Consider the following 17,038-nt stretch of genomic DNA (forward strand, 5'->3'; position numbering starts at 1 on the left):
GCTTCTTTACGGTCATGTCCATCCGAATCCAGCATCGTTTTTGTATCTTCTGTTTTTCGGAAACATATATATCCATTCCCTGCAAAAACAAACAATTGTATAACACACATTGAATGTAACGTTTCACTGAATCTGATAAATATCTTTTGCTTAATCCTTAATAAACAAAATAAACAAAAAAAACATTAAGTGGAAATGAATGTTACTGAGGTTATTAATATTGTAGGAACAAGAAAAGAGCCAGATTATGGGTCAAGTAACTGTGCCTTCCTGTTAGACATCTGACCCCCCATACATTCTGGTATGTATTGCTATACTTTCCCTAACCCTCCTTCTAGTGATTTGTATGCTAATGATATATTAAAAAGTGATAAGGAATGACAGAGGAATATATTACTGTAGTCTAGGCAGGAGCTGATGAGAGCGTGAAGAAGAGTTTTAATAGCTTCAAGGATAAGAGAAGCGCTGGATCTCAGAAATATTACAGAGAATGCTAGATTTGGAAGAGGAATTGGATGTGGGATAAGGAATCAACAGAACCAAGAGTAACACCCAGAGAGAGCACTAATGGAACAAAAAGATGTTATCAAAACAAAAGAAAAGGTTGATGGTGCTAAAGGCCTTCTCAGGATGAATGATGGTGACTTTTAATTAATTAGTTTTGGGAAATGTAACAAGAGTAGATGGCTGGTAGGAAGTGACATTGGAAAGTATAGAGGCGAGAGATTTATTTATTTACAGCAGATTCCGTTGCGCTTTACAATAGTAGACGTGATAAAACAAACTGGGTAACAACAGACAGACTTGGAGGTAGGAGGGCCCTGCTGCAAGCTTACAATCTATAGGGATATAGGGGGGAAACACAAGGACAGGCATCAATAATAGCATACGACGACGATTCCCCTCGGTAACATGCGAGGGGATGTGTAACAAAAATCCCCTCACATGCCTCCACTGCAGGAGAAATTATACTCACATATATGTCAGTTAAAACTGACTTTTATTTGTGCGCTTCTGCATGAAGATGGGGCAGGCATGTCCTGTGACATCAGCCTTCTGCCCCCAGAAAGCATCTGCCCTCCCGTGTCCCCATGGGAAGGCTCAGCATTTTCATGGGGACGCACATAAAATGGTGGGCGTTCCTATGGACAAGCCCCATTCCCGCCATGGTCTGCACCAGGTCCTCCCTCCCCGAGTGTGTAGCTCTCCGAGGCCGTTCATTGGCAAGGTCTGCACATGTGCAAATACGCACTTGCGCAGATCCCCAAACATCGGAACGAGGCCAATTTTGCCCTGTTCCAAATGTATCAGAATGATGCCCTTAGTTCAATGCTAAAGGTGAACATCCTCCCTCCCAACATGTGGTGAGCTATTATCATTAGGTGTGTATGGATCACAGCGTTGACAGTATGAAGGTCAACATACATTAGATTTACCTCTAAAGGTTGCTTGGGTTAGGAGGACACATGTAATAGGTCAACATGGATAATGTCAACAGGTTCAAAAGGTCAACACAAGCATTAGATAGACAATTGGATGGTCGACAGTCAAAAGGTTAACATGAGTTTTTCACGTTTTTTTGTCCTGAATCTCGACCAAAACACACGTCCCCCTCGCATGGCTCGCTGCACTAGCCATGCTACTATTATATTTTCCCTCCACATTCTAGTGGATGGTGGGGTATGAAATACTGCCTGTTTTGGAAAAAAAATAAAAACTCATGTCAACCTTTTGACCGTCGAGCTTCCCATTGTCGACCTAATGCTTGTGTCGATCTTCCGATCCTGTCGACCTATTTCATGTGTCCATCTAAGCCCTGTTGACCTTTAGTGGTCGAGCTAATGTATGTCGACCATCACAGTGTTAACCTAACGACCATATCCCAATTAGATAATGTCAGCAATGGTTGTTAGAACGCTTGCTAAATGTTTTGTATAGTCCATATTTGACTTCTTTACCAAAGCATTCAGTAATTTGACCATACTGAATTGCATCTCAATGCTGAACAGCAATTGATATTACCAATGAAAGTTTAGGGTTTCTGCTTTATTAAGGTTTATACCCTGTATAGTGCTTGCATTGTGTAGAGCAGTGGTTCCCAAACGTTTTTGAATCACTGCGCCCTAGAGTATCAGAATTTTCTTGTCCCTAGGCCAAAAGTTTATTATTACTGTAATTCATTAGAAAAAAATAATATTATGGCACACAATTTGGCAACCACTGCTTTAGAATTTTAAATATTCTATTCCTTGGTTAGTTTCACAGTGAAAACTGGCAGCAGTGATTTATACAGTATGTCCCATTGCATAAATGTATTTGAAACCTTTTTTTTTACAACTTACCATGTTTCAGGCATTTACAACAAAAGCTGCAAATGATGTTTAGAAGAAAGTGAAAATTTGGATGAATCATTTGCAAATTTATCTGACCAGTTAGTGGTAAATACATAGCCTGCAGATCAGAAGCTTACATTTCCAAGAATAATGAACTCAAAACAAATCAGATAGCATCTAACAGGACCTATCATAAATACTACCCAGAGTTCACTCAGGATATGTAAATACTTGCAACTTATAATGATTACTTTGTTCTTGTTCTTTTTTTTTAATACCATTGTCTAGTTTTGCTGCTTATTTATTACTTAGATACTTTGTTAATGTCTTTTATAATTGTCTGGATAATTATTACTACTCGTTTAAATGTAAATTGATGTTTTTTGTACTGCTTTGCAATAATTTGAGATTGATGTATCGTTAATATTTTGGAATTTATAAAAACAATATAAAAATACACATATTTATCCCTTACTATTGACACGGCACACATTCTCACCTACAACATACACTAAAGCTGGGTATACCCTTATAGATATATCTGTAAATCAATTGATCTACAAATATATCTATTATATATGATATATACAGTAGACTAATTGAACACTATGAACACTCCTCTAGCCTGCACAACACCCACTAACCTGCACAACACCCCTCTAGCCTGCACAACGCCCAGAGCCCATTGCTACGCAGAGCTGTGTGCAGCCCGAAGATTGACTGTGAAATGGCGCCGAATTCTCGGACCGCCAAGCTTTTAGAGACTCTGCGTCTCGCGAGAATCCGACGCCAGATTCCCGCATTCGGCCGCGCTCGGGTTTCCGAACAAAGCCGGAAAATCGCAGGTGCAGCTCGCGGGACATCGGGCTCGCTATGTTCAGAGCGGTTCAGATTCCACTGAATCCGAACTGCTCATCTCTAGTTTCAGTGTGTTAGAGTGCAGGCCGCGGGATGAGGGAGTGTGTCCAGTTTATGCTCTAGCATGGGAGGGGGTTGATAGTGTTTGATGGGGTGGGGGGTCCCAGAGATAAAAGTGTATGGGGCCCCAAGATTTCTGTTGCAGGCCCTGCTGAAATGATGACACTAGAATGCAGATGTTATTGCAAGAAGCGTTTGGAGAACTCAGAGAATGCAGGTACTAAGCAGTAACAGATACACAGATGAGTGCAACCTGAAAGCTCACACACAGAGCTGGGTGACTTAGGCAGTTGCAACCTGACACAGGGAGAGCTGGGAGCTTTATAACTATAGATGACACAGGATTGGCTGGAAGCATTAACAGACAGGAAGCAAGATGGCAACATCCATATTAATGGGCCAAACAGAACATTGCACATAGAAGACCCAGGCCCAATCTCTGCTACCACTGTGGCTGTGTGAACAGCACACTACCAGACCGCCCTCACAAGTGGCCTAACTGGTAGGAAACGGGGACGCTTCTTAGTAGTATCCCTTGGGGCTGCGACAGCTGGTACACCCTGGCTCAGGACAGGCCAACCTGTGGCTCTCCAGATGTTGTGAAACTACAAATCCCAGCATGCCTTGCCACTACTTTTATAACAAAACTGCAGCAAGGCATGATGGGATTTGTAGTTTGACAACATCTGGAGAGCCACAGGTTGGCCAGGCCTGCCCTGGCTGATGGACTAGTGATATTTTGGCCGTACAGTTATTTTGATTTTGAGAACCAAAGTTGGGAATGCCTACCATAAGGGAAACTAACATGGGAACATATAGGAAAGTGTCCGTTTAATGAATATTTTGAAGTATATGAATTAGCCCAATATTTTCAGGTTTATTGCAATATAGTTATATGGGCTGAATGGGATTGCAATTATCAGTCAAAAGAGCAACACTATAAAAAGGAGAAAAAGAATAATAGATCTTCACCCTGCATTGCATATTGCTATTCAGATCAATAATACTCATATTATCAGACACAGTAAAAGGGCCTCAAACATTCCTGCTGCACAAAGAGGATATTATCCTGTAATAATATGCTTATGTCAGGCATTACAAGTTCTGCAATTAACAGAGAGATGCTGACCCAAATATCTACCAGCATCAAGGTGAAACTCACTTGCTTTAAAACATGCCAATGTTAATAACCCCATTCTTATCATAATAATGATTTGGTGAAGGGAAAGTGGCATTATATTGGCAGCAAAGAGGAAGCAAAGCCTGCTGTATGGAACCATTAAATCCTAAAGAAATCAGTAAAAAGATAGAATCCAAGATACTAATTTAATTTTTTCATTACTAGAAGGATGATGTTAGAATTTCCTGCAGCCACATGTAGCTTTAGGACTTGTGAATCATGAGGGTAAATTTAAATTTAAGGATAAAAGGAAGTTTTGCTGAAGATGGGATGTTTCCCATAGCAACCTTTCAGATTCTGGCTCTCATTCTGATCTGCTCGGTAAGCTGCGAAGCTCGCACGTTACCCATAGATGCCGATTTATGTTTTTGCTGGTGGGTGCTCAAGCCAAAAATATAGGGAGTAGCTTCATGGGGAAGGGGCGTGGCCACAAAATAATACCAATTTATATTAGGCGTCCGCGGAAGCACACACTCACGTGACTCATATAATAGTCCACTGTCCAGTCCCGTGTTCCTCGGGATAGCATACCTCCCATCCCATCTGTCATGTGCTCTGACTGCCCGCCCCTGTTCCCTCCGGTGGTGCAGCAGTGACAGCCTGGCCTGCGCACAAGCCGTGTCGGGTCCCTCCTCTGTCCCTCTCCTCCATCCCGCGGGCCGGGTGGCCAATCCCCACAGCAGGAGGGGGAGGTACTGAGCGTGAGTGTCAGTCACACAGTGCTCCACGACTCTGCCTCCCTCCACCAGCCAGCCAGTCCTCGCCCGGCGCCCGCCCTGTGCTGCGCAGCACACAGCTGCTCAACGAGTCAGCCACCCAGCGTCCAGCCTCCAATAGAGTCAGCAGCAGCAATTAAAAATTGGGACAAACCGTGTGGCGCCCCAGGCAGTTGCACGGCTCAGCCCCCTTTAAAAACAGCCCTGTGGGTGCTTAACATTTTCCTTTGACGACCATCGAATGATTTCTCCAGGGCTTGCAAATATACATCAGTGGAGACAGATAATGCAGGCTTCCGACCAAAGACAGTGCCATGCTGCCAGCGTTCCAATGTTGGACCACCAACACTGTACCTGTCCCCCCCCCCCCATATGCGAGCGCCACACCGACAGTGCTTGGTGGCAAGAGTGCTCGCACAGACTGGTTGCTACTAATCCCATATTTTATAGAATTCCCATTTTAGTAAATTACCCCATAATCTCCTGACAAACACAGAAAGGGAAATTTTCTAACTTTAAAAAGAAAAGGCAGTTGATTCACGTTATTTTTTAACACGCCATGTGCCAATATTTCTGCCATTTCACCTGTTTAAACATATGTATTAGACCAGTGGTTCCCAACTCTGCTCCTCAACAGTGCACGTTTTCCAGGTCACCCAGCAGGTGCACAGGTGCACTTATTATTCAGACACATTTTAAAAGATCCACAGGTGGAGCTAATTATGTCACTTGTGATTCTGTGTGGAGACCTGGAAAACGTGCACTGTTGGGGGTACTTGAGGGTCAGGGTTGGGAACCACTGTATTAGACCCATGTGGTCAGGACCAATCGACAGTTCCCTACTGTATGTGGATAAGCTGCAGTAATGCTCGAAACTCAACAGAGAGATGTAATTTACCATTGCATGGTATGGGAAGAGATATCTTTTCTAGAAAAGCATCATTGGATAGAGAGTCCTATAGAGGTTTCTTAGTTTGGTAGGTGGCCGCAGAGCTTTATTGGTAAAAGAGCGTGGGTAAACAATAGAATGCCTTTTGTCACACCTATTAGCAATTCTGATCTGAAGAAATGTTAAATAAGTAAGGGACAATAACGCATTACCTGTGAACAATCTTCAATGAGTTATCTTCACGGAGAAATATGACATACACTCTGCAACATTCTTCCCACCCAAAATCTCCACAATGCCATATATTTCACTAGTCACATCGACATACAGTAGGTGAACACAAATTAATGTTATATGTGTGTGGAGAATGTGTAGCTGTTACAGATCATTGTCATTATTTGCATGCTATAGTACTTGTGAGCTACTGTATGCATATTTGTATTGCTTATTTCCTATGTAAGGTACTGTAACTCAAATCTATTTTTTTCTGCTAGCATGATTCTATTACAATTATTGATCACAGTAACATTGGAGGTTATTCTGATCGGAGCGGCCAAACGTGCGTACGTTCCCTATTAACGTACGCACTCCGTACGCGGCCGTTGGGGTTAAGTCCACCCACAAATCAGCCGCATACGTACGGCCAGAAACAACGCCTAAGGGGAGTGGCGTACAATTGAGCGTACGCCAACGTACACGGACGGATCAGCCCTTACACTCCGACAACTGGCGTACAACAGAGCGTACGCCACCGTTTACGGACGTCTCTCGTCCGTCTTCCCACCGACTTCTTGCGGCTATCTGAGCGTACGCCAGCTTGTACGGACGGGTCCCTATTGTTTTCAATAGAAAACTCAGCTTATGTCACCGCTCGTGAGAGTGAGCGTACGTCCGTGCACGCTGGCATACCCTTCACATATATGGACCTGCAAATCTTGCCTTTCATCTATAATTAAGAAAATTAATTAATTGATTGAATTAATTAATGTGCAAAATAGTGGGCATGGGCTTAAAACATTGCTGAAACATCCTTTGTAGGTGTTAGATGTGGTTTATGTTATTGTATCATAAATACAAAACCTATGTTTGTATTAGAGTGAACACGTTGACACATGTCGACTTGTGTAGATTGAGTGTGCTACTGTGTAAAGTCTATGAAAGCACGTAGTGAATGTGTATAACTGTTTAACAAATACCTACCTTAGCATATATAAGCAGGTCTTAAAAAGATTCTTACCTTAAATTAAACAAACCTTTAAATGTAGAGAAGTATAGAAAGATAAGCTTCCAATGTGTTTGAGTGCTGTGTGTGGCTTGCAGGTAGTGAAATCATGGTTTGGACTTAATAGACTGCAGCATTGATTATTACATTCAGGTGTATGTGTTTGAGTAGTAATCAGCATTAATTAGCAAACCCAGGCGCACGCAGGCATGCGGTATCTGTAGGGGTGGTCTGAGCTGGCGGTTGGCGGGCGCCTGTTTTGTGTCCGAAATGAACGGTGCTTTAGCCGATCGTGCGGTAGTAGCACCGTTCATTTTTGGTGCACACCCCCGTGTACGCCCATATTTACACCCATTTTCCCTCATTATTTCGGCCGCTCCCCTCATCACGCCCCTATGCCGCCCCCAATGCCCGTACTCTCGCGTACAGGTTTTTTCGCACGTAGAGACCCGTCCGTAAGCGTTGTGTAGTGTTCGCGGCTGCGCATTGGAGATGTTACGCATGCGCAGATCATTAAAAACCCTGGAACGTACGCGTACGGCCCGGCCGCACCAACCAGAATAAGGCCCATTGTGCCTCTGTCCACTGCTGTGCAGTGCTAGTGAGTTAGTGTTTTTTCTTTAATACGTCTTCTCTTTATTTGGAATGTAACCCTTTGAGTGCCAGTATCTCTGTTAAGGGCCCCTTACACTTGTGAGATTTTCTCAGATTTGACCCAATTCAGATGGATTGGGCCAATTTATCTGACAAAATCTGATGTGCCTGTCTGACAAAATCTGATGTGCCTGATGTGTAGGACCAATGCACGTTCCCGTGTTCATTGGGTCTAACCAAGAGATTGATCCTTCTGCACATAGGATAAATCTCAAGTCAATCAGGTCCAACTTGTTGGACAACAAGTTGGACAAGTGTAAGGGGGCCATTAGAGATGTGCAAAATATCCACTAAAAATGCTAGTGTCGCTCACATTTCTTATATACATTTGAAAAAAAAAAATGTTGCTTAAAAAATATAATATTTCCTATATAAAGTAAACATTACAGGTCATTATGATAAATAAAAATGATAGCTTGGCAATTTTCACACCTATTTTGACAAATTCAATTGGCACTCAAGGGTTTAAAACAATCTGACTACAGTGGTTTTTACTGTATAGATGGCACTCAACTTGGCTCTTAATGCAGTGGTCATGGAATGAGATTTGACAATAATAATAATAATAATAATAATAATAAATAATACATTGTTATGTTATGTAAAGCTGGGTACACATTACACAAAATGTGTGTCCAACTAAGTCCTGCGTAACGGGACCCGGTGGAGGTGCTGGTATGCAAATTTGCCGATGCTGAGCACGTCAAGCGATGGCGGGGGTAGGGGTGGTTATTGGAGGGAGAATGATTCCGTTCCTAGCGAAAAGGGATCTGGCATCTCAGTTCTGTCGGCCAGTATACTCACCCATAGAGTTACTCAGGTTAAATATTGGCAGGTATGCATCGAATGGTTGCGTCTTTGTACACAAGCTTAGCATCTAAGATTCTTCTAATGGGTGTCTCAATACAAATCCTGCTGGCTGCAACATTTGCATATTTTGGCACCACCACTACATACAAATTGGCAGGCCCAGTGTTTAGCGAATGCTAAAGTTGTATCACTATGGCCCTTATTCTGGTTGGTGCGGTAATATCCGCGTGCGTTCGTGCCGCCGATGTTTTGTGTCTGCGCATGTGCAGAAGCGTCTCTGCGCATGTGTGAGCGGGGCGTACGGCCAAATTACGCATGAAATGTGAACACTCCGAACAGGGGGTGGAGAGGGGCGTGAAGGGCTATTTGGGCTCATTACCATATGCATACGCCCCGCGTTTCATGGGCGTTCCCATGCAAACGCTGGGCGTACGTATGGTAATGCAGTCGTGACGCACGTGTAGGGGGCGGACATATGACATTGCCGGATGTCAGCTGCCCGCCCAGATCCCTGCTTTTGCACGGAGAAATGCCTGTGTGGTCTGAGGTTGCGGGAGCTGGTGGACCACTCGGTCCTGCATTCGATGGTCTGCGACCATCGAATGATGGGGGAGGTTCCCTGAGATGGAGGAGGTGTATTCCATGAGAAATACACATGCGGTCCATTCGGACAGCTTCTTACCGCGTACGGACGGAGTTGGCGATCCGTATGGAAGGCGGGGTTTCGGACGCACGGTCCTGGCCGCACCGATCAGAATAAGGGCCTATATTTTGTACACAATAATAAAATAATAAAGTGTTATACTGTATACACAAGAGAGAATATTGTCATAATGGCGTTTTTAATAAATGTGAAAATTCTAAATGTGAATGGCAAGTTTTCAGGTTTTTATTTATTAACAATTATTTATATAGTACCAACCTACTCTGATTTGTTGCCAGTTGCAAAGCACAGAGACAAAGAGGGTATTCAATCTTTGCCAATATTTTCCAACAGGTGAAAATATTGGCACTAGCCTATTCAATGCTGCCAATGCCGACAGCATTGAAGGCTGTCAGTTTCGACTTTTTTAAAAAGGCGAATCTGTTTTCTTGGAAACGACCATGGATTGTCGAATCTGTGTCTGCTTCCGACAATCCGTTATGCAGGCTTTTCGACTCTCGACAGTCGGAACATTGAATTTTGAAAGTCCAGTTGGTACTGGAAGCCAGCCGGGATTCTGACTGTTGGAACGCAGTCCAAGAGGTAAAATAGTCCTCATGGTAAATTTTCAAGCTGTGGAAAAATGATTCTATTTGGTACAAGCTTCAAATGGTCATACTATATTGCATATATTCTTTGTGGGCTATTTTATAGTTACACAGAAATGTTGGCTTGCAGTCATTGCATGCTTTCCTACTCTTAGTGTGTTCAGTAGATCCCATAATCTCAGATGGCTCTCTCGGTCTCTGAGATGAGCAAACAAGTCTCCCAGAATCCTCTGCTGTCACCTCCTGCCAGCTTGATGGCATTATTTGTATTGAATCATATCTCAGTGGCCCCGCCTCCCACTTTAGCAAGCTGTGCAGCCCAGATTTGTATACTAGGGGGTGGGGCCACACCTGTGCTATTGTATCTGCATGCCCCACTACCACATGTGTATAAAAGGTTGTGATGGGGTTAGTACTGGGCAGCCATCTTACACAGACTTCCCGGCTTGGCCATGGCACTGCAAGGGCCAAACTGAGTAAACTCAGGGTTACTCAGACGGCTTATACATTGCTGCATCTTTGGTTGCAGCACTTGGATCTGTGATGGCAGCAGAAAGTGTCTTTTTTCTTTAGACCCCTCCAGCAACATTATCATATTGTCACATCTTTGCTGCATCCAAAGACACAGCAGCAATGTGAACCGCATCCACCTCTGAATCAGGCCCTCTGATAGATAAAACACTATTATGCACAGAGAACTAAGTAGTTAGGAAGTGACTGACAGTGGAGAAGACTGGACATACAGTACAGCCCATGGAGCACAAGACTGAACAAGCATGAAACTTATACAGTGTGGAATGGGAAGAAGATAAATTGTAGGGAAAAGACTTAGCCTGAGGAAAAATAATCAGATTGTGATGGACATGAGAGACTTATTTATAGCGATAGAAAGGTGATAGGTATAAACTGCTAAATACTTAATGAGCTGAGTAGCAGCTGAATGCCCCGAGTGGTGAAGTCTGAACTCACACCTGCTTATGCCATTTATTGCAGCAGGGGCAATTCTGGGGAAAGAACTCTGAGGAACCAGTGATCATCGGTGCGGCTATTAGATAATGAGACTGCACTTGTAAAAAATAAACCATACTGCGTGAGTTAAAAGGTCTGGGAGAACATTGAGCTTGGATTATCTCAAAACAGTTTTGCAAGTTTTACATAGTTTGCTGCCACACATCATTTGAAGAAGTTGTGTTTTTCCTGTGAGACAGAGAAACGCTTACTTCAAATGTAGAGCAATGTGTTACTTCATATATTTAGTTGCATTGAACAAAGCACCAGCCAAATCATTTTGTATGCTACCCGTGGCTTAAACGGCAAGTTTTATGTCACATGCATGTGTGTTTGAGTGGCACAAAAGATTTAGGGCCTTATTCTGGTTGGTGCGGCCGGGCCGTACGCGTACGTTCCGGGGTTTTCCATGATCTGCGCATGCGTACATTCGCTAATGCGCAGGCGCGAACACTCCACAACGCTTACGGACGGGTCTCTCCGTGCGAAAAAACATGTACGCGAGTGTACGGGCATTGGGGGCGGCATAGGGGCGTGTTGAGGGGAGCGGCCGAAATAATGAGGGAAAATGGGCGTAAATATGGGCGTACACGGGGGTGTGCACCAAAAATGAGCGGTGCTACTACCGCACGATCGCCTAAAGCACCGTTCATTTCGGACACAAAACAGGCGGCCGCCAACCGCCAGCTCAGACCACCCCTACAGATACCGCATGCCTGCGTGCGCCTGGGTTTGCTAATTTACGCTGATTACTACTCAAACACATACACCTGAATGTAATAAGCAATGCTGCAGTCTATTAAGTCCAAACCATGATTTCACTACCTGCAAGCCACACACAGCACTCAAACACATTGGAAGCTTATCTTTCTATACTTCTCTACATTTAAAGGTTTGTTTAATTTAAGGTAAGAATCTTTTTAAGACCTGCTTATATATGCTAAGGTGGGTATTTGTTAAACAGTTAGACACATTTACTACGTGCTTTCATAGACTTTACACAGTAGCACACTCAATCTACACAAGTCGACATGTGTCAACGTGTTCACTCTAATACAAACATAGGTTTTGTATTTATGATACAATAACATAAACCACATCTAACACCTACAAAGGATGTTTCAGCAATGTTTTAAGCCCATGCCCACTATTTTGCACACAATCTTTGTATAGTACCCAAAATACAGAACTGTACCACTATCTGATCTGCTATGAATTGGATTTTACTACACTCTGGATGTAAGATGCCACCAATCACATTATTGCACTCACATCTCTATAACAAAGGATTCCTACATCTGCTTATGACACTGTAAAATCATATATATTTAAAAAGTTATACATGTTTGTTCACAAGCAATTTTCTCATGTTTGGCCGATTCACACATCTTTTTTTAGGGAGGACACATATGCATTCCTACACAAATGTACCTTTTGACCCTTGTTTGTCTGCCTCACCCACTCCATGAGGAAAGCATTGTTCTGGACCTGCTTTTACCTACTACTGTAGGAGCTACCTCACCTGCACACAAACTGCTTTCTCACCTATTAAGTTGCTCTGCACATGTGCTGACACAAACTAATTAGCAGGGAAAAGTTGGATAGGAACATGGGAATGGCCATGGAGAGGGTTACACATGGGAAACTTCTACCACACTTCAACAAATGTTCAAAAATACCCTGGTCAGTAAGTACACATAAATGTAGTATTTGTTTCACACAAGAAATTACACATACAACAATTTTGTTTTAATTGTTAAAATAAATTTATTTGCTGTTCAGCATCACAGCTTATTTGACACTTTAATGTCATAAATCAAATAAACAAATAAAATAGACACAAAAATAAAAAAACAGCCAGAACAAGAGGTTGCATATCTCCAAACATGTGTTACCCTGCAAATGCAATGGTGAAAGAAATGGGGACACCAGAATACGTACTGCAACAACCAGGGTGAATACTAAGCAAGATACACACCACCAAAAATTTATCCTGCATTTGTAGAGGTCAAAATAAGAACTTTAATGCCCATGGCACGAAAATGGATCGATGGCCAACTCAGGAAGTGGATGTCCAGTGCAATTTAAACATTTGGGGTCCAACCACAGAGGAAGTGAACCAGGTCTCATTATTTGGGCCCTTTTTTCCCCCTTTTAGATGGGGCCTTGGGGACAGGGGCCTTTGGCTCAGATGGCTTGCGGCGTCTTCCCCTAGTGGACACAGGAGGGTCAGCAGAGGTGGAAGGTTGGGGAGCAGCTTGGGGTGGGCCAGCAGATGGGGGATTGTCCCTTAGGGACCTGGCGGTGGTCAGCAGCTCCGCAAGAATTTCATTCTGGCGGCTGAGGTGTTGGCCAATGCTTTGCATGCCAGCCGCCAGAGTGTCATTCATGCGGTTGAAGGCCTCACACTGCTGCCTGTTTGTGGCCTTCCACTCCGCCAGAAATTCCCCAACCTGCTGCTGACGGATCGCAGCATCCACCCCTTGCTGCTCGATCCTCTCCAGCATCACCATCACGCTCTCATCCCATGTCTCCTGTGGCTGGGGGTGTCGTCTTGGTGGAGGCTGGACCACTTGCTCCACCTGTGGCTCTGCAGAGGAAGATGCTGCCGGTTCATCCTGGGTTTCTGCTTCTTCTAGGATAATAATTGAAAACAATGTCACCATCACATACGCACAAAAAAATATCTTTCAAAATACAATGCATTACTGTGACTTACCATCAAAAGCAGCAGCAAAGACCTCCGCCGGGAGCTCACTATCCATATTGGATATCCCCCTGACCTCGGCCACATCAATGACGTCCAAGGCGTCCTGCTCCAGGGGGGTATACTCCAAATTATCTGGCATAGGACCTCTCCCGGTGGACATGCTGTGGTTGTACCGGTCAGTCATCTTCCTCTTCAGTGTCGTTTTGAAGTCTGTCCACCTACAAGTTTAAAAATACAAATATCACCATGAGATATGTGCACCACTGTGCTACGTGACATTTCCTAGTGTGGGTGTTCTTATGTTTTTTAGCCAAATGTGTCCCACACACACATTAATGTCTCCATTAGGAGGCATTTCAGTGTCTCATCTCATTCATTAGGCCACTAAATGCACATACATAGATCACTATGCAGAAATGACATCATCCATGGCCAAATTATGCACCTCCACCTTTTGTGAAACTACACATTCCACCATAGCTTGACAGTGTGGTTATTATGGAGTAATTTAACTATGGGATGGCATACTGGGATGTGTAGTTTCTCACCAGCTACATGTGCACAGTTTGGTCATTCTTGTTTCAGTAGCATCATATGGAACATGTTACAACAACTCTTTCAAAAACACACTTTCTCTTGTCCCATCACATACTTCACATACTTCACATGAGCAGAACTGTGCCCATAATCTCACATCACACCAATGGTGCATGTTTCATATATCAATGTGGGTTATTAGACATGGTTGTGTTCACATGTGACATTGAAGTGTAGCACTATCTACAAACACACCTTTCTATTATTCTCCAAACATACATGTAACATATGTACACACATATGACATTATCAGGGGGACAAACACACTTGCCTTTTCTTCACCGCTAGCCAATCTCTGACCACTGGTGACACCTGGTTCACTTCCTCTGTGATCTTGTCCCAAAGGTTTCTCCTTGCACTGGCACCCGGCTTCCTGGTTGGCAATTCGATCCATTCGCGTGCTCTGGGCACTCAAATTATTAATTCTGCCTCTACAAATGCAGGGTTTCTCTTTTTGGTGGTGGTATCCTGCTCAGTCCTCACCCTAGATGTTGCAGCTCGTTTTCTGGTGGCCCCAGTTCTCTCACCATGCACCTGCTGGGTCACACCTGTTTGGAGAGATGCAACCTCTTGTTCTGGCTGGTTGCTTGGCCCTTGTGGAGCTGGTGGAGGTTGAACAGGGCCTGTTAGTGAGGGGCCCGCTTGGTCTTGCAGGCTACTTCTCTCTTGAGCCCTCCTTCTCCGCTCCTGTTCCCTCTTCTGTAAAGCTTCAAGCAGGGATTCTGCTGTAGCTCTCTGTAGAGCGTCCTCAGCTGCGGAATCGTCTGAGCTAGACATGTTTGCAGCAATTCTGGCCTGCATCTGACTGAATATTTATATGTTAATCTCCCGCCATGAACAAGGGGCGTATATTTTTCCCCGCAATGTAGTTGCTAATTTACGCCGATATTTCCCGCCGATAATTGCCGCTTAAATTACGCAGGTCTCAACGCACCTGATCAATCACCTGTATATGCACATACACAGGTTGTGGAGCATTGTGTGCTACATCGTGAAATGTGTGCACCTGTCATTCCAATGATGAGTGTTGTCAGCTGGTATCTGTTGGAGTTCGTGTATGCTTTGTGAGTCACATTTCAAAACATCACGTTATAATGCTTTCCTTACATATGTAATGAGTATGAAATTGTCATACACCAACATGTTGCATTGTGCCCCTTTTAGCAGCGTATTTATTAGTAGACGGTTGCGTGTATTCTTTTACGCACACTGTATATACAGTTCCTCTCTATACATTGAATGCATGCTGTTGGTTATGGTGTGTGTATATCGGAACGGTCCGCGTAAGTTTCTATTCGCATCCAGTTTGTTCATGTAAGAAGGATTAATAAAGTTAATACTAAACAAACAATTTTTTACACCAATCAGCAAGCACCAAAAGTGATATATGTACCTGCAATTAATAACTGCGCCATTGCCACTATGACTTCAACCAGGGCTAGGGCGTTTTCTACCCAGGAGCTGTTGGCCTTGGTTGAGGTCATGGACCGGCGCCTGGGGCCCAGGGGCCCATATGTGTCCAACATGGACAAGCGGCGGGTGTATAATGCTGCCCGCCGGCTAATCTACGCCCGGACCGGCGTCCGCAGAAGCCTGGCCCAAGTTGAGCGGCGCTGGTCTGACCTGCGCCGGCGGCAGCCAGTGTTGCTTTCTACACTTCGCCGCCATATTGCCCGATGTAAGTTTTTATTTACTAGTATGTCTGCGTTTTTTTGCAATGTTTTCTGTACTTTTTATAAATATGTTCCTGAGTATGTGGGTGTATATGGGGTGTATAGGGGGTGTATATGGGGTGTATATGGGGTGTATATGGGGTGTATATGGGTGTATAGGGGGTGTATAGGGGGTGTATAGGGGGTGTATAGGGGGTGTATATGGGGTGTATATGGGGTGTATAGGGGGTGTATATGGGGTGTATATGGGGTGTATAGGGGGTGTATAGGGGGTGTATAGGGGGTGTATAGGGGGTGTATAGGGGGTGTATAGGGGGTGTATATGGGGTGTATAGGGGGGTTTAAGTAGTTGCTCAGTTTTTGGGTGTAGCATATCAATTAGTTTGCATGATAAATGTCTGAAATATAACAGCAATGATAATTTGGAAGGTTATGAGCATGACTAATGTGAATTTTTCTTTCCCCCTTTTTTATGAAACCCAATCTTCGATTTCTATGCCATCAACATGAACATTTCAGCACGGGCAAGAGCACGCATAGAAGCCCGGGAGCAGGCAGCCCGGGAGCAGGCAGCCCGGGAGCAGGCAGCCCAGGAGCAGCCAGAAGAGGAGGAGGAAGAGGAGGAGGAAGAGGAGGAGGAAGAGGAGGAGGAAGAGGAGGAGGAAGAGGAGGAGGAAGAGGAGGAGACAATGGGTCCAGCTGGGGCCCACCAAATTTCGCCATCCCCTTCCACCAGCCACTCCCCAACCCCCACCCACACCCCTACCCCCACCCCCTCCCCCTCCCCCACCCCCTCCCCCTCCCCAACCCCCACCCCCTCCCCAACCCCCACCCCCTCCCCAACTCCCACCCACACCCCTACCCCCACCCACACCCCTACCCCCACCCCCTCCCCACCCCATTTCCTACCCCCCTACACCTCTCCACCACCCACCCCCAAACCTCTCCAATCCCCACTCCAACCCACTACCAGTATCCCAAGTCCTATCCCATCCCCCTTGCTCCTGACCCCCCCAACCACCGCACACCCAACCAGCGGCGAGCAGGATGGCTCAACTAGCCGTAAGTAAATAATGT

The sequence above is a fragment of the Crinia signifera genome, chromosome 6, assembly GCF_055691185.1.
Source record: "Crinia signifera chromosome 6, ASM5569118v1, whole genome shotgun sequence".
Classification (NCBI taxonomy): Eukaryota; Metazoa; Chordata; class Amphibia; order Anura; family Myobatrachidae; genus Crinia; species Crinia signifera.